We start from the raw sequence: 19,561 nt of genomic DNA on the forward strand, positions 1-19,561 counted from the left end.
AGTTTTTCTAAACTTTCTTCTTGTATTTATTTATATTATGTTTAAGATTTTTATTGTTGATATTTGTATAATTATGAGTAGCTAAAAACCCAAGTATTCTGGGGTTATGAGTGTTAGATGATTATGTTGTTTTGAAGCTTAAATTGATGATCTAGAAATTATCATTATGGGTTGTTTATTTGATTCTACTGTTAATTATTTTACTGCGTAGCTAACAGTAAAATACTATTTACGAATCTTGAGTTAAACTTGAAAAAGGAAATTCTTGATTGCATATAGAATCAAATAGAGCAAGATCCGGATCCTGGGCATCGGGTGAAAGATTCGCAATTAAGACAGAACTATACTTAATTGCCTTGCTTGGTTGAGAAATAGGATTTGTAAATGCATTTGAGTTAATATTAATACCATAGAAATATAGGTATTAATTTAACTTGAATAGGCGCATAAGAAATTGACAGATTCTTATAGGTATTATTAACCCTATAATCAATAACCTTGATAATTCAATAAATTATCTTTAAGCTAAAAGCGTAGCATGATCTCTAGTAAGCCCATGACCCCGGAATATCTCTCTTATTAATTGTTAAAAGAAAAATTGTATAAGTGGTGTAGTAATTTTGTGTAGTATTATTGTTAAATTACCAGTCAAGTTTTAAGTTGGTTATTTATGTATTTTGTAATGAATTAGCTTAAATCGATAATTGTTTGAGTTTGCATCAGTTGATAAGTTAATCACAAGTCCTTGTGGGAACGATACTTTACTTGTTACTATATTACTTGTCGATCGCGTACACTTGCGTGAGTGTTTAGGTCGCAACAAGTTTTTGGCGCCGTTGCCGGGGACTTGGAAATTAGTTACTTGACTGAGTTAAGCTTTTATCAGCTATTGGTTTAAGCATTAATTTTCAGTTCACTTTGTTTGTGTCACGCAGGCTTTTCTCTTGAATGCGGAGGAGTAGAAGCACAAGCAATCTCTTCCCTCTTGATCCTGAAATTGAAAGGACACTTCATAAGGCAAGGAAAGAGTTGGAAGCTAAATACAAAATAGAAAGAGCGTTGGACATCTTAGTTCAACCACACCCAACAATGATGGCAGGTAATGGAGCGCGTCCGATGATAGAAGCTGCAAGGCCAAATCTTGCTAATATGACTCAGGCTATTGTGAAGCCTGATATCACTGGTCACTTTGAGCTTAAACAGTACATGGTACAGCTGATTCAGTCCACCGGGCAATATGTAGGTCTATCTCATGAAGACCCGCAAAAGGCACATTCAGAATTTTTTGCCGAGGTAGTTTGGTCCTAACCTCGTCACTACTTTGCCGAGATTAGGCTATGCACTTACCAGCATATGGGGTCAGTTATGCTGATACTACACTCTACACTGTGTGCAGATACTGATACCGGAGCGTTTGGACCGTAGTGAGGGTGCTATCTTCAGTCCATTCAGGCCTTGACGTCTCCTCCTATCTTTTCTCTTTCTGTTTTTACTTATTCAATGACAGACTTATGTATTTCCATTCAAACCTTATTTGTAGTTTCTTAGATAGTCCATGACTTGTGACACCAATTTTGGGTAGTATTGTACTTCAGATTATGTAGCAGTGTTTGGTTGAATTATTAAGTTTCGACTTTCGCATTTTCAATTGTTTAATTTATTCCTCTATTTAATCACTTATTATTTTAAATTATTGAACATGTTTAATAAAAAAGGTAATGATTTTATAATATTCGGCTTGCCTAGCTTTCACGAGTAGGCGCCTTCATGACTCCTGATGGTGGGAAATCCGGGTCGTGACAAGTTGGTATTAGTGGTCTAGGTTACTTAAGTCTCACAATTCACGGACAAGCTTAGTAGAGTCTGAGGGATCGGTACGGAGATGTTTGTATTTATCCCTAGAGGCTACATAGTTAGGAAAAAATTCACATCTATTCTTCTCTATCGTGCGATTTTGTTCTCTCACTGCTAAATCCTATACTCTTGTTCTTTCACGAATGATAAAGTCACGTACCGCTTTTTCAGTCGAGCGGCAGCTCAGGCCGGTGATGGATCAACTACATCTTCAGATGCCTTATGGAGGTTGGACATGTTCATCAAGCTCTTCACTACCACTTTCAGCGGTGCATCTTCTGAGGATCCCCAAGATTATTTAGACAGTTGTCATGAGGTTCTTAGGAACATGGGGATAGTGGAGACCAATGGGGTTGACTTTGTTACTTTTCGCTTATCTGGATCCGCCAAGACTTGGTGAAGGGATTATTGTTTGGCTAGACCAGTTAAGTCACCAGCTTTGACTTGGGACCAGTTTTCTTAGCTATTTCTGGAGAATTTTCTTCCGATCACTTAGAGAGAGATCTATCGGAGGCAGTTTGAGCGTCTCCGGCACGGTTCTATGAAGGTTACTCAATACGATACCAGATTTATTGACTTGGCCCGTCATGTTCTTCTTATACTCCCCCCTGATAGAGAGAGAGAGTGAGGAGGTTCATTGAGGGACTCATTCAGCCTATTCGACTTCAGATGGCTAAGTAAATAGGGAGTGAGATTTCTTTTCAGGAGGCGGCCAATGTGGCCAGGAGAGTTGAGATGGTTCTATCGCAGGGAGGTGGTCAGGGATCTGACAAGAGGCCTCATCATTCAGGCAGATTCAATGGCGCCTCGTCTAGAGGTAGGGATTCGTATGGTAGAGGCCATCCTCCTAGGCCTTTTCAGTCAGCACTTCAGGTTTCTCACGGTGCTTCAGGTGGCCGTGGTTCTCATATGTAGTATTCTAATCAGCATTCCTATAGTGCATCACCAGCTCCTATCAGTGTACTAGCGCTCTAGAGTTTTCGGGGTGGACATTCAGGTCGTCAGGGTCAGCAGTCTCAACAGCCGAGGGCTTGTTATGCTTGTGGTGATATAGGTCACATTGCTAGATTTTGTCCTCGAGCAACGAGCAGTTCTCAGCACCAGGGTTCTTGTGCCATGGTTCAGGCACCGAGTGTTCCACCGCCCTCCTAGCCAGCTAGGGGTGGAGGTAGAGATGTTAGAGGTGGAGCTCAGGCCGCTAGAGGTGGAGCTCAGCTAGCAGTAGGTCGTCCCAAATATGCAGTTCAGAGTGGTAGGGCCTAGCCCTAATGTTATGCTATTCCAGCCAGACCTGAGGCTGAGGCTTCCGATGTAGTTATCACAGTGATTCTTTGAGTGCTCATGTATATGTGTCTACATCGGTGGGTGATTCTATTGTGGTAGATCGTGTTCATCGTTCGTGTATAGTTGTTATTGGGGGTCTTGAGACTCGAATAGATTTGTTACTTCTAGACATGGTTGATTTTGATGTCATATTGGGGATGGACTGGTTATCACCATACCACGCTATCTTGGACTGTTATGCCAAGACTGTGACCTTAGCCATGCCAGGTTTGCCTCGTTTAGAGTGGAGAGGGACTCCTAGTCATTCTACCTGTAGTGTTATCTCATATATGAAGGCTCGACGTATGGTCGAGAAGGGGTGTTTGGCCTATTTGGCATATGTTCGTGATTCGAGTGCCGAGGTTCCTTCTATTAATTCCGTGCCTGTTGTTCGTGAGTTTCCTAAGGTATTTCCTTCAGACCTGCCGGGTATGCCACCCGATAGGGATATCGACTTCTGCATTGATTTGGCTCTGGGCACTCAGCCCATTTCTATCCAGTCGTATCATATGGGCCCGCCTGAGTTGAAAGAATTGAAGGAGCAGTTGCAAGACTTGCATGAGAAAGGCTTCATTAGAGCTAGTGTCTCGCCTTGGGGTACGCCAGTGTTGTTTGTTAATAAGAAGGATGGATCGACGCGATTATGTATAGATTACCAGCAGTTGAACAAGGTTACAATCGAGAATAAGTATCCATTGCCGATGATTGATGATTTGTTTGATCAGCTTCAGGGTGCCAAGGTATTTTCGAAGATTGACTTGAGATCGGGCTACCATCAGTTGAGGATTAAGGCATCCGATGTCCCTAAGATAGCTTTCCGCACTCGGTACAGGCATTATGAGTTCTTGGTAATGTCATTGGGGTTGACAAATGCCCCAGCAGCTTTTATGGATTTGATGAACCGAGTATTCAAGCCTTACTTGGATTCATTCGTGTTAGTCTTCATTGATGATATTTTGATTTATTCCCGCAGCCGGGAGGAGCATGAGCAACATCTGAGAGTGGTTCTTCAGACTTTGAGAGATAGTCAGTTGTATGCCAAGTTTTTGAAGTGTGAGTTCTGGTTGAGTTCAGTTGCATTCTTGGGTCACGTTGTATCAGTAGAGGGTATTCAGGTAGATCCGAAGAAGATAAAGGTAGTCAGGAACTAGCCTAGACCAGCATCAACTACAGAGATTCGGAGTTTCTTGGGTTTGGTAGGCTATTATCATCGGTTTGTGGAGGGGTTTTCGTCTATTGCAGCCCCGATGACCAGGCTGGCCTAGAAGGGTGCCCAGTTTAGGTGGTCGGACGAGTGTGACGCAAAATTTCAGAAGCTCAAGACAGCTTTGATGACGGCGCCGGTGTTGGTTTTGCTTATAGGTTCAGGGCCATATACAGTTTATTATGATGCATCTCGTATTGGACTTGGTGCGGTGTTGATGCAGGATGACAAGGTCATTGCTTATGCTTCGCGTCAATTGAAGATTCATGAGAAGAACTATCCGGTCCATGATTTGGGGATAGTAGTCATTGTTCATGCATTGAAAATTTGGAGGCATTATCTGTATGGCATGGCATGTGAGGTGTTCACGGATCACAAGAGTTTGCAATACTTGTTCAAGCAAAAGTAGTTGAATTTGAGGCAGAGAAGGTGGTTGGAGCTATTAAAAGACTGTGATATCACCATCTTATATCATCCGGGGAAGGCCAATGTGGTGGTCGATGCTTTGAGTAGGAAGTCAGCCAGTATGGGCAGTCTTGCGTATATTCCGGTCGATGAGAGACCGCTTGCTTTAGATGTTAAGGCTTTGACCAATCAATTCGTGAGGTTGGATGTTTTTTAGCCCATTCGTGTATTAGCTTGCACAATCTCTCGTTCTTATTTATTGGAGAGTATCCGAGATCGGCAGTATGATGATCCTCATTTGTGTGTCCTTAGAGACACGGTTCAGCATGGTGGTGGCAAGCAGGTTTTATTAGGAGATGATGAAGTTTTGAGGCTTCAGGGTTGAGTTTGTGTGCCTAATGTGGACGGACTCCGAAAGTTGATTTTAGAGGAGGCCCATAGTTCCTGGTACTATATTCATCCGGGCGCCGCTAAGATGTATCATGATTTGCAGCAGCATTATTGGTGGAGAAGGATGAAGAAGGATATTGTTGCATATGTGGCGCGATGTTTGAATTGTCAGCAGGTAAAGTATGAGCATCAGAGACCTGGTGGTTTGTTTCAGAGGATTGAGCTTCTCGAGTGGAAGTAGGAGCGTATCACTATGGACTTTGTTGTTGGACTCCCACGGATTCAGAGGAAGTTCAATGCAGTGTGTGTTATTATTAATAGGCTGACCAAGTCAGCACGTTTTATTCTTGTGGCAGTCTCCTATTCTTCTGAGAGGTTAGTTGAGATCTATATCCAGGAGATTGTTCGTCTTCATGGTGTGCCCGGTCTATCATTTCGGACTAAGGTACACAATTTACTTCACATTTCTGGAGAGCAGTTCAGCAAGAGTTGGGCACACGGGTCGAGTTAAGCACAACATTTCATCCTCAGACGGACAGGCAGTCCGAGCGTACTATTCAGATTTTGGAGGATATGCTCCGAGCTTGTATCATTGACTTTTGAGGCTCGTGGGATCAGTTTTTGCCTTTAGTGAAGTTTGCCTACAAGAACAGTTACCAGTCGAGTATCCAGATGGCTCATAATGAGGCTTTGTATGGTAGGCGGTGTCGGTCGCTGGTTGGATGGTTTGAGCCGGGAGAGGCTCGATTGCTGGGTACGGATCTAGTACAGGATGCGTTGGACAAGGTCAGGATCATTCAGGATAGGCTTCGTACAGCTTGGTCTAGGCAAAAGAGTTATGCCGACCGTAAGGTTCATGATGTGGCATTCATGGTTGGCGAGCGGGTGTTGCTTCGAGTGTCGCCTATGAAGGGCGTAGTGAGATTTGGAAAGAAGGGCAAGCTTAGCCCTAGGTTCATTGACCCATTTGAGATTCTTGATTGAGTGGGAGAGGTGGCTTACAGACTTGTGTTGCCGCCGACTTTATCAGTCGTGCATCTAGTGTTTCATGTGTCCATACTTCGGAAGTATTACGGCGATCCATCCCATATGTTAGACTTCAGCACTGTCTAGTTGGACAAGGACTTGTCATATGAGGAAGAGCCGGTAGCTATTCTAGACCGGCAGGTTCATCAGTTGAGATCTAAGAGTTTCCATTACGTTCGTGTTCAGTAGAGAGGTCAGTCTGCTAAGGCATCGACCTGGGAATCCGAGTCCGATATGCGGATCCATTATCCCCATCTTTTCTCCGACTCATGTACCTCCTTCTTATGTCCGTTCGAGGATGAACAGTTGTTTTAGAGGTGGAGGATGTGATGACCCAAAAGGGGTCATCACTTGATTTGCGAATAAATTCTATGTTCCGAGGCCTTAGAAACCTCCTTTTTCTTCATCTCGATTTGTGTGCATGGTCCGGATATATATCCGGAACGCTTTTATATGGAAATGTGATGAAAATGTTAATCTGGCCTAAAAATTAAATTTAAGTTGACTTCGGTCAACATTTTGGGTAAACTGACCCAGACTTGTGATTTGACGGTCCCGGAGGGTCCGTAGAAAAATATGAGACTTGGGCGTATGCCCAGAATCGAATTCCGAGGTCCCAAGCCCGAGAAATGAATTTTCGAAATAAATTATTTTACTCAAAATATAAGAGTTTTTGGAAATTTGATTATATTTGAAATTAATGGTATCGGGCCTGTATTTTAGTTCAGGAGCCTGGTACAGGTTCAATATGACATTTAAGATGCATCTGTGAAATTTGGTAAGAAACGGAAGTCGTTTGATGTGATTCGGACCTGTAGTTGTGAAATTTGATACTTTGAAAGTTTTGAGATTTTTTTAGATTTCTATGCTAAATTCATTGTTTAAGATGTTATTTTGGCAATTTGATCGTACGAGCAAATCCGTATGATGTTTTTAGACTTGCTTGCATGTTGGTTTAGAGCCCCGAGGCTCGGGTGAGTTTCGGATAGGCATCGGGGTGATTCGAACTTAGAAAATCTGGTATTTTTGTTGTTTGCTGGTGTCCAGGTTTTTGTTCTATGCGATTGCATAGGTAGGTTCGCGATAGGATAGAGTTAATTCTGGGGGTCATCATTTGTTCTATGCGATTTCATAGGTAGATCCGCGATAGCATAGAGTTAATTCTGGGGGTCATCATTTGTTCTATGCGATTGCATAGGTAGGTCCTCGATAGCATAGAGTTAATTATGTGGGTCATCATTTGTTCGATGCGGTTGCATAGGTAGGTCCGCAATAGCATAAAGTTAATTCTAGGGGTCACCATTTGTTCTATGCAAACACATCCAATCATGTGCGAACACATAGGTTCCGTGCCCAGTTATTTTAAAACAGTAGCAAAACAGAATTTCTTCAAAACTTCATAACTTTTTCACTTAAACTCGAACTTGGCCGATTTTTTAAGAGGGATTTCACCACAAAGCCATAGGTATGTGTTCTTAGACTTGTTTTCTTCAATTTCCATTAACATTCATTAGATTTCTAGGCCTAAATCATGATTCTTTATGGTAGAAATTGGGGATTTGGGTAGAGTTAGGACCTTTTGAATAATTGGAATTTAGACCTCGTTTTGGGGTCGAATTTCGTAACTAATTACATATTCGGGCTCGTGGGTGAATGGGTGATTGGGTTTTGGTCCGAACCTCGAGTTTTGACCAACCAGGCCCGAGATCGATTTTTGACTTTTTGGGGAAAATGATAGAAAACCTATAATTAAGCATTAGGTATGAATTCTTTGGCCATGGAAGTTTGAGGTACGTGTTTGGTCTAACCTTAGCTTGAGAGATTAGGAGTTGTATCTTATTTGCTATGTGTTAATTGTGGAGTACGACATATAGGCATGGTGACGAGTATCTATACGTCGGTGTCAAGCATGCCCGTGAATCTTGTATAGTAATTATTGTCTCTCCGTTGTGATTTATTGTGCTTCATATGAGAATTATCATTATTGTTCTCTTGCTGGGATGTTGCTGTTATATTATTGTTCCCTTGCCGGGATGTTTATTATTGTTCCCTTACCGGGATCTTTTATGATTGGTGTTGATAAATGTAAAGGGAGCGGGTTGCACGCCTGCAATGGTACCATCATTGACTTAAAATGAAAATTGGGTCGTGACATTATTGATTCAACTTAGCCTTTTTAGCAATTTAACTTTTAATACTATATTATAATATATTTTGCTCTATTTTCTTATTTCTTTCAAGGCAAATGCTTTTAATTGTGTAAAACAATTTGCGTACCTTAAGAGTTTTATCAACTTGGCAAATAAGTTTACTTATATGATAATTTTGAAACAAAATTGAATTGACTTTTTTGCTGCTTTATTAATTCAAAAACTTAATTATTTGTTGAGAGTTCGTGCTTTTATGATAGCACAAAAGATATAAATTATTTTTGAACTTTACCTATTCGAGCATAATATTATTCTCTTCGTCGGTTTATGTAATATTGAAAACTAAATTTAATAATTAAATTAAATATTTAATTAGGTACAAAACCTCTTGCTATAAAGCAATATATAAAAATATCTTGTTAGAATTATAGGTTCCCTAAAGAGAAGAATCAATGTGAACATATTTCTATGCATATTACCGTGAGGAATTATAAGGAAAAGAACGTAGTTCTCTAACTTCTCTTAAATAATAGGAAAAATTTCACATTAGAACAATTGAGCTCCATACTTTTCAATTTTATAGCCCATATTTCAATTTACAACCAACTAATCCAAAAATAATAGGCTAAGATTCAACATCCAACTCAAATAGATTCTCAAAATTACTATTTAATTTTTAAAAAAGATTCCTCAAGCTTTTAAATTAATTTTTGAATCAGTAAATTTGACTTAAATATTAATTCAACAAACCAAATTTATTTGGGTGGTGAAAAATAGATTTTTAACAAGCTTAAATATGTGGGTTTAAATTCCGAATTTGATTTTGTGAGAAATTTAGAGTGGGTGTTATTTAGACTTGTTAGAAATAGTACAAGGAGATTGTATATAAAATTTGAAGTATGGAGATTTGGACTGGTTTTGAACGAGAATTGCAACTGAAAATCGTGGAAGAAGTTCGTCTACAGACACTTGTATAAAGGTGTACAAAAGTGTATAATAGTGTATAAGGTGTGTTTCAACACTCAAATACACTATTATACAAGATTATACATAATTATACAAAAAACTGACTTCGTCTTCTTCCTTGCATCTTTTCTGAAATTTAACTCAAATCTTGCTTAAATCTACTCCAAATCACTTCAAATTTAAATTTTGAACTTCTTTTGATATTTTCAATCAATTGGAACAACACCTAATCCAAACAACTAACAAATTCAAAAAAAATCCATTTTCAAAAGACCAAAGCTTTGAAGGGTCTTCAATGGTGGACTTCTACTCTTCAATTTTCTTACATTGTAAGCATGTGACACAAGAGGAAAAGTAGAAAATACACGACCCTTGAAGCATATGTAGAAGATGTGAGAAGAAGAGAGAGTGAAAACAATGGTTGTGAGAACAAATAATTAACTCCATATCTTTTAGAAGCAATGGTTGTAAGAACACATTTTTTGAATTTGAAAATGCTTTCAAAATATGTACAATGTGAGCTAGGTGGGGTAAAACTTAAAAACATGAGCCATTTTTTTGTTATGGTGTGAAGTCATATGTATTTTCTTGTAATTTTGTCTAAATAATATCCATTTTAAAGTACTTAATATAAGGATTTCTTACTTAATTCAATAAGGAAAAATCTAATAATCGAAATTGTAGTTTCATTTAAAGTTCTAAATATTAGGATAATAATCAAATGACTATTTTATCTAGTATGAACACTATTTTTAAAGGATAAAAAAGACAAGGACATTTGTGCGTTTAATGTAGTACTAGTTACTATGTACGTGCGTTGCACATAAATATTTAGTCAGAACTTTTATGTGAAAGAACAACTAAGTAAATTTAGTAAGAAATTATTTACAAAATGATATAATTATTGTAAAATAATTAGCGTGATAAAAATACAACAATCATTTAAATGATAAAAATTAATATTATTACATTAATAGAATACTTGAATTCAAAATTATACCGCCTTAACCTACAAAGATGATCAATTTAGTTAAGTTAAATGATATTCAATTTATAGTGTATAAATATTCAGTGTGGTAGAGGACATTTTTGGTGTATGTTTCCTTCTATAACTTTGGCTTCTCCATCTCAAAAGTAAAACATATAGTCGTCCATCTTTGAATCACCTCCAAAAGTATTACTTTTTTACTATTGTATTTTGACATATTTGTGAGGGTTGTCTCGAGTATTTATAAAATTATATTAAATTTAAATTATGTCGGGTATAACTCTAGTAAAATTATTACTACTTTATCACATTCAAAGCAATAAAATATTAATCATACACGTGTTTTGACAAGTCAAGTCCATGATTAGTCAAGAATTTAGAGAAATATATATATTTTTAACTGTTACAAAAAATAATTGCAGATAATCTTTTTCCGTATATATGTATACTATATATAGTATACATATTTTACATACTTTTTAGGAGAAATATACATATTTTTTACCAAGTTATGGCACATGAGCATCTAATGAAAATAAACCAATCAAAGAAATTTTTTGTTAAACTTCGATATATAGGAGACTTGGATGAACTTATTTTAGGAAACCTAATCTAGACTAACATCAATCGATTTTCTTAGAAAAATTTGTATAAGAATTAATTACTCATACTGAAGTAAAAATAAATAAATTAAAGAGCACAATCTCACCACTTTATTATCATATAAAATAAAAATATTCATCTAAACTTTCCCCTATTATTTTAACACTTTAAAATTATATTTTATATTTTAAAAAATTATCAATTAATTATTTTCTTATTATCTACTATTTTAAAAATTAACTCAATTTGTTTGAAATATGTAGTAACTCCTAATATTTAGGTAAAAGATACTAACTTAATTTAGTTGTAGCTTTATATGTACTAAATACAAATTAAGGCTTTAAAGAATAGTAAGAATTTTAACTTTGTTTAAAATGTTATAGATTTTTTCTATAACGTAGCACTAAAATCTTCTTTTAGTGCGTATCTTTCTTTATTACGTGCGTTGTTATAAAAGAATTGTAATTAGGAACAATACTTTTCTAATTCAAGTAGGATCAACATTATAGGATCGGGTATATGTATAGTTTAAATCGAAAAGGAATTCTATCATTAGGTAATTTACCATTAGATCTTTAAATTATACAAATATTTAAGGGCATAAAAGTCGATCAATGTTTCAGGAATATTTTAGTTGTTCAACATTTAGCATAAATTATTCGTGCTTTTATAATAACTAGTCTTTGGGCAAGCGCGTTGCGCGTGTACCCATTATTACGTGTATAAACTTTTTAAAACTAAATAAATATTATTAAAATATTTTTTAACTATGAAATGAAAATTAAAGGAACAAATTAAAGTTATAGAACCAATAAAGTTGATCCATGATCCATTATGTGTTATACATTATTTATCCTTGGTACATGGATCATCTTGTTTACGAATTTCTTTCATCTTACTCGTGTTATATTAATCTCCATATATATGTTGGCTCGAATTTCTTATACATAGTCAGCAAACAAAAAGATAAAAGAAAAAAATACACATACACATAGAAATACAATGTGTCACTTAAAATAAATCTTTTTGCCAGTATCAAGCGAAGATACAAAACGTTTGTAAATTATGAATTAAATAGGAAAAATTCTAGAGAGAGAAAACCATATAATATCTAACATATATTGGATTTATATATTCAATTAGATGTAATAAATTTACTTTCACATTAAAAATGATGACTGAATTTAAAAGTTGCTTGTTTATGGTATGTGTTTAGCATGAACTTGTAAACTAATATGACGATCCGACCATAGGTAGATTTAACATGAGAATTAAGAAGACGAATAACCTTTTTTTTCACTGAACAAAACTTGCAAGCCAAGCTTGTTGATGGCGGAAAAAGTTAGTTGATAGTGAGTCTCTTGACTACCGTTTGGCAATTGGTATATATCCGGAAGAATGTTGGTAGAAATTGACATCCCTAGAAGGAAAATAGGAATCGGAAGGAAAAAGGATTTGCATTAAAACAATAAACACTTCATTTTTCATATAAAAGAGACGAAGGAAGCATGAATGTGGCTTTGTAACTGCTACTATTCAACATAATAATGAGATTAATTGTAATAGTAGTCTCTTTAATTGCTCCTAATTTCAGATTATTTCGACTTAGACTTGTAACTGATCAAAGTTCCTTTACATGTATTTGTTAAATATTTACTTTTTTGTACAGAAATATTATAGGAACAATGTGTTATTAAAGGGTAAATATGTACTTCAACTTTTAATGGGTATTTTAGTAATTCAGGTTTGACATTTGGTGTTCCCGCTTATAATATAGTATAGTATAATATAATAATAATATAATATAATAAATATGATATAGATAGATAGATACAGGGGCGGACTCAGGATTCTCAGAGGATGTGTTCACCACTAGTTTGATAGTAGAAAAAAAAAAGAATAAATGAGCTTTATAAGGATTGATCTCTGGTCCCTAGAGAAAAATTGCAAATACTTAACCAGTGAGCCAACACAACAAATCTAACCATGGGTTCACAAAGGTAATATTTAGACAAATTATATGAATTATACACATAATATACACAATTTTGTCGAACACCATGAGTTCACGTGAACCTTATGGTACATTATAAATCCGCCCATGGATAGATATAAAGACTTTTTCATGAGCAATATCTTTTCTATTGGGAATTCAAAAAGTGTTTTGTACGCCAAACAAAAATATTTAAACAATAAAATATTAGATTAATAAAAATTAACTTGATTTTTTTTATTATTATCTAATTGAATAATTTAACGATTTTCCTATTTGATAGGAGCAGTAGTATTAGTTATCTCACAATCAATGTGTCACGATATTTCTGTTTCTGTTATATATAAATCTATTCCTATACTATAAGTGGGAATAACCAGGCAACTCATGGTCAACATGTCTGTCTGGCATAAGGATATTTTTGAAATTTCATAATTTATATACTTCAAGGTATTGTCTACCTTTATTTCTTGTACACTTGATAAGTTTCTAGGAAGTGTGGGGTCCATCTCAACTTCCCATCCCACTTTGTTACTGCAGCATCTTAAAACTGCCACTTACCGTCTAATAGCCTGTTTGGCCAAGCTTATTTTTGGTTAAAAGTGTTTGTTTTTGGCCAAAAGCACTTTTGGCCTCAATTTGAGGTGTTTGGCCAAGCTTCTAGAAGGAAAAAAAGTGCTTTTGAGGAGAAGCAGAAGCAGTTTTGGAGAAACAGAAAAAAGTAGCTTCTCTCCAAGAGCACTTTTTTGAGAAGCACTTTTGAGAAAAATACACTTAGAAGTAGTTTTTTAAAGCTTGGCCAAACATTAATTGCTGCTCAGAAGTGCTTTTCAAGTTAATTAGCCAAACACAAACTATTTCTCATCAAAAGTACTTTTGAGAAAAGCACTTTTGAAAAAAACACTTCTCAAAATAAGCTGATTTTTGCAGCTTGGCCAAACGGGCTATAAGTGAGCCCCTCTTCGGTTGTTTCAATTCACACTTACTAATATTTTAGTTCTCTGTTTGTTTTATAAATTGACTATGGTATCTTTTTTATTTTTCACATTCTACATTTAATGCTCGATTTTACACGCTTGCGTCTTACTTTTTAGATTATAGAATCGGGCTTCTGCAAATGGATTTATCTTCTCCCTTGTGAGTAGGAGTAAAATATTCTAAATATTCCAAGAAAAGATTACAACTATGCAAAAATATTTCCATGGGCTAATAACTTTACTTTATATGTTGTTAATGTCATAAATTTCACACAAAAAATGTATTTTTATTTGATTTGTATTAAATTAAATTGTATATTAATATTTGTACAAATAATTAGTTGGACAAATGTGCTCTTCTCACCATTTTATACGTTGAACTGTAAATATACGTTTAAAGTTCTTTTTTAAACGTAAATTTCTTCTCATCATTCAAATTTTAAGTAGTTTTTCCCTATCAAACAGTAGTATAAATTTTCATAATCAATAATTGAAGCTAAAATCGTCCAACTTTAGTATATGCATATCTATAATCTTATAAAAGTAACATTAAATCTTTCTTTGAGTAAACAATTTTTCTGAGTAAAATAGAAACCAAAAAACAAAAGTCATCTTCTTCTACTTATTTCACCTGTAAATAGTTTTAAATGGGCTATATCCCCTTTCCTAAATGTCATTTTATTAAGCTAAATATATTTGTCCAAAATAAATGTTGCTTCGGGAAATTAAAACGATATTAGCTATATTTTCCAATTCTATTTTCGGTTTACTAAATTACCTACAGAGTATAATGAGTAATTTGACTGTGATATAAATATAACTTAATCAAATAAATTTTTTAATTATTGTTTTATATGATTTTTTATGAGTATAAAAAAATTAAAACGATATTTATTTTAGACATGAAGTAATATTAAATATGAATCTAATTATAGTTGTGTTAGATAACGTGGCATTGCAACAAAAGAAGATTGTAATGCTTATAAGTTGTACGAAAATTTTATTACTCAGGCTAATTCGCACAACATGATCATAAAAACAGGCTCCTTTTAAATTTTATTTTCAAGGTATAATTGAGATCAATAAAATTACAATTTTTAATGACTTTAGGTGATTTAAATAACTGTAAAAATTGCACGGACGCCCTATTTGGTCGCCCCCATTTAACCTATACCCATTTTTTAAAAAACTTTTAACTTGTACTCACTTTTTAATTAACTTCAGCCCCCTTTCTCCTCCTCCTTCTCCTTCTTCGTTTTCTTCTTCTTTCTTCTTCGGCTGTTGGTGCAGATTATTTTTTAGGTAAAATTTCTTTTAAACTGTTGGTGCATAGAAGTTAAAACTTTTTTTTGTACCTTTATATGATTAAAAAAGAAATTATTTTCCATAGTTACTTTTGTGAGTGGATACTATCAAGATACTATTGTTAAGTGACGACGTCTTTGCATTTTAATCGTATTACAGAGCTCATTATTTGTTCTCGCAATCAGGGATAATTAATTTACATTTATTTACTTCTTTTTTTTGGGTTGTTATGATAAATATTATTAAGGTGAAAGTTGTTTCTTGTAAAGCTAAATTGAGTATGTTACCATATAAAAATTCTTGAGCCTAGTGCTGAGATTTTACCCCAAAGATTTTAACAAACTAACAAGTTGTTTGATGGATGGATCCCCAGCTTATTTGAGCAGATCCTATTCTAAAGTTAGCTTCTAAATAAGTTCAGCTCTAGAGCTGAAGTTCGACAGTTACAAAACAAAAACTTCAGCTCTAGAGCTGAAGTTCTCCAGTTACAAAAACAAAAACTTCAGCTCTAGAGCTGAAACTTACAAACAAAAAGCCAATTACAAACAAAAACTTCAGCTCTAGAGCTGAAGTTCGAAAGTTACAAAACAAAAACTTCAGCTCTAGAACTAAAGTTCGACAGTTACAAAACAAAAACTTCAGCTCTAGAGCTGAAGCTTACAAACAAAAAACCAGTTACAAACAAAAACTTTCGCCAGTTACAAACAAAAACTTCAACTCTAGAGTTAAACTTCAGGCCCGGCTACTAGAATGCTGAAGTTTTGCGTGATTGCCTTTGCTACTTCAATCCCGTATGCTTAAGTTATGCGAAAAAGCGAGTACGTTTGCAATTTTTTTTGCAAAACGGACACAAATTAAAACGTGGCACAAAAAATGGGTACAGATGCAAATGTCCCAAAATAACTTTAGTATCCTTTGAAGATGAATGGGGTCTAATTCTACCATACACATTTTTATGACTCCAATATTTAGATAATAGTGTTATTGGGCTCATGCATATCATGCGCTAGCCCTCACTAGTATAAATATAAATGTAAATGGCTAGAAAGGACAAACACGTCATTTTATTGCTGTATTAAAAGTATATTCAGTTGCACTGTCAAATTTGGGCTTAATTAATTGGCTTATTAAATTTTCTTCCCCTTCTACTTTGAACACGTGTGTTTACTCCTTTCTTCTTTGTGGGGGACAGCTGGTTTCCTCATTCCCTTTTCGCTTATACTGTCCCTCCTACTTCTTCCCCAAACACTTTTCGATCTATTGTCAGACTCATGTCCCTTCTACTTCTCTCTGCTAAATTGATGCATTCCCTTTGTTCCAAATTGGTCAGCCATCTTTAGGTTTTTGTTTTCTTTTCTTATCGGTCCTTTTTCTTTCTGAAAATTTTATGGATCTTCTGTATTGAGATGGTTTGAACGAAAGTCTGCCTTTTTGTGTGTCGATAACATAGTTTAAAGGTATTTCCATATTGTTATGAAAAAGATTTATATCCGTTGTTTGCATGTCATTTTTCATGTCGTCTCATCATGTTTTTTGAACTTTGTACTCAGCACTATGAAATGACTATTTGAAAGTTACTGTATGTGAGTTTCTTGCCATTTTTTGCTCATAGTTTGTTTGATGTTATTGTTGGAAGTTGTATGCCCAAAACTTATGTTGTTATTTTCAGTGTGAAACCTTGACTGCTAGCATTGCAGGGGAAATATTGCTCAGAAGTCAGAATAGTTGCTCAGCTCTTCTGCAGCTTACAGTAGTTTAGATTTGTATGTCGACTATGAATCTTCAGTTTATTCTTACATTAATTTCTATTCATAATTTTTTTTGCGTGTGTGTTTGTTTGTGTAGTATTTCTTTGTTTGCTCTCTTCTTTTTATTCAATTAAATGAACATGCACTGTTTCTAGGAATTTTGCTTCAATAAGGAAAATCCGGACCCTTTTTTCTAGATCATATAAGATTGGAAGTATTGCTTTGTTTATAGGTGTGTCCTACCTGATTTCTTTGTTTATCTGATCACTAGGTTCAATGTATCAATAATGGTTAAGATAATGAATATGTCAATCTATAGAAGGAAAAATATTATATGCTCATTCTAGATATTTAAAGGCAATATTGTAGCAGAAAATGTGTACTTCTTCTTGGTTTTGCCAAAATAATTTCTCTCGTGTAATAGAAAAAAAAACAATTTTCATCTAGCTTTTGGGGGAAGGGGGAGAAATCAGACAATAATTTGCCCTTCTCCTTTTTTTTTTTTGGGTAAATTTCCGTTGTCCTATCCAATATATTGTAGTTTTGACTACCCATACTGGAAGACTTAGAACAAAAATTGTGTTGTATGTTTCATTGTTAACTTGTTTTTTCAAGACTTATTGATTGACATTGTTAGTTAAATCTGAACTATTTTAATGTCTTAAATATAAGGAATTTTAGGGAAAAGATTAGCTAATAAACTCTATTCTCTCTTACTAACTGGCGACTTTGAAGAGCATTACAAACAAGTTCTCGGTGATATTCTTCCAGCTTTTTGTGCTGTTGCTCGATTCGATTCTTCAAGATTTAGTCTAACTTCATAGTGTTGGTTGGATTTTTCAAGGTACTGCATTATTTCTATTGGTGTAATCACAATCTGGTGGGTATTTTCGAGTTCCTATTCTTTTGGATACAATGATGTCAGTAGATCGTCATTGTAAACCATAATCTTTGTTGTCTTTGCTCTATGTTTCTATCCTGTTGTTCCATCATAACTCGCTGGGCATGTAAAACTTTGATTCTAAAGCATATGTCGTTTTAATAAAACATGTTGTTTTACCTAACAAAATGTTGTTATTGTTTCCTCCTATTTCGATCTCTTCTTCTTGCATATTTATTGATATAATTTTTCCCCGTTTGGTTATCCGGTTCTGGACATGCATATTTTGATATGGTTCTTATTTTGCATGTATCCCGAGATTAGTGAGATATGTGGATAAAAAATGTTGTGTGTTGGTATTGTCCTGTACTCGGATCGGCTTATTTTTTCTTCAATTTCCTTAAAGACCTAATCCCATTTCTTCCCCTTCATTAATTTTTATTTCAAGGTGCATTTTGAAGATTTTTCTAGATTTTCCTTAATTCTTTTTGGATTATTTTGAGTTCTTACCGATTCCTAATGGGCATATTGAAGTGTATGTTCTATTTTGAATAGTTGGTGTCAAATTTCATAACAACCGGTACTATGATGTTGCTTTAACTTTTGTTATGGACCAGTTATTGTCTGATATAATTCCCCCCCCCCCTTCTCTCCACCCCCCCCTCTTCTGTTAACTGATTTTGTACATGCACATGCTCATTTCTTACTATATTGTGTCGATTACATTTTCGAGATAGACTTATTCCTTATTTATTTTGTGTAATCTTGGATGTCATATTCTCTGATTTATTGGTAATTTCTTATCATTGTGATGATTTTTGCTCATAGTATGAGCCTAAAGCTTCTTGTTATGTCGGTTCACAAAGTATATTAATCAATATTGATTTGAGTTACTAGACTTATCTTTTGAATTATGTGTGAGCTGATGATATTTGCCATTTGCAGGGTAATAAAACAAAAGCTTTTTGGTCTTCTTTCTCTTTTGTATGGATATTAAAATTTGCTAAAAAGTGTTGAATGCCAAATTTTTTGACTCTACAGTTATATCTAACTTCATGTTAGCTTATTTGATTTAACTTGAAAATCAATCAGACATGTGGTTCACTTTTCACATTCTTTCTTGATCAAAACATCTTGTGAACTCCTTTTCTTGATAAAAATATGACGTCATTTCTTTTTGTTTAATTCTATATTTGTTAAAGTGAACGTGGACGTTATTCATATGTTTTAGTTATTGAACAGATTGTTTCTCTAGAACTGTCTATTTGGATAATTTTCTACTTCTATGGCTTACGTGTAAGTTATTTTAGTAAGGACATTTTCAAAACAATTCAGTTCCCATAAAGAAGGGATAACTTTGGAGTTCCAAATGAATTCTATGAAGGCTATAATGCAAGAACTTAAGGCTGATTGGTCTTTTAGTACTCTTGACTATGACACTTAGTAATGTTTCTGTCACCATGCATTCCGAATGCCAACAGATAAACTCATCGTGGATCACATCTGAGAATCTCAAGCTAAATGATATTGTTTCATGGCATTCATCAACAAATCCTTGCAGGTAACGCTTAAGATATTCTTTCTTCTGTTTAGTTCAATAGATCAAGTGCTTGATGATTTTATTTGTTATTACGGAAAGTAATGATAAAGCTGAAGGTACTAAGTTCCTTTGATGTAGTTGATAATAAGGTGCCTTAGTAAATGCCCCGCCTTGACCAGTGTTATCAAAGGCGAAAAGCGCAAAAAAGC

General features: G+C 34.9%; 1 protein-coding gene across 20 annotated transcripts in view; it reads left to right on the forward strand.

The window, feature by feature from the left end:
* Positions 1-16,357: 16,357 nt before the first annotated feature.
* Positions 16,358-19,561, forward strand: part of LOC104234479 (uncharacterized) — a 33,287-nt gene continuing 30,083 nt past the window's right edge. For 3 of the 20 annotated variants that reach the window (XM_009788041.2, XM_009788042.2, XM_070155893.1), the window contains exon 1: positions 16,358-19,373. The gene's annotated coding sequence lies outside the window, so the exon portion shown is untranslated. The remainder of the gene's footprint in view (positions 19,374-19,561) is intronic. The other 17 variants (XR_011402165.1, XR_011402166.1, XR_011402160.1 and 14 more) reach the window with 12 other exon arrangements.

Source organism: Nicotiana sylvestris, chromosome 9 (assembly GCF_000393655.2).
Source record: "Nicotiana sylvestris chromosome 9, ASM39365v2, whole genome shotgun sequence".
In the NCBI taxonomy this organism is placed as follows: Eukaryota; Viridiplantae; Streptophyta; class Magnoliopsida; order Solanales; family Solanaceae; genus Nicotiana; species Nicotiana sylvestris.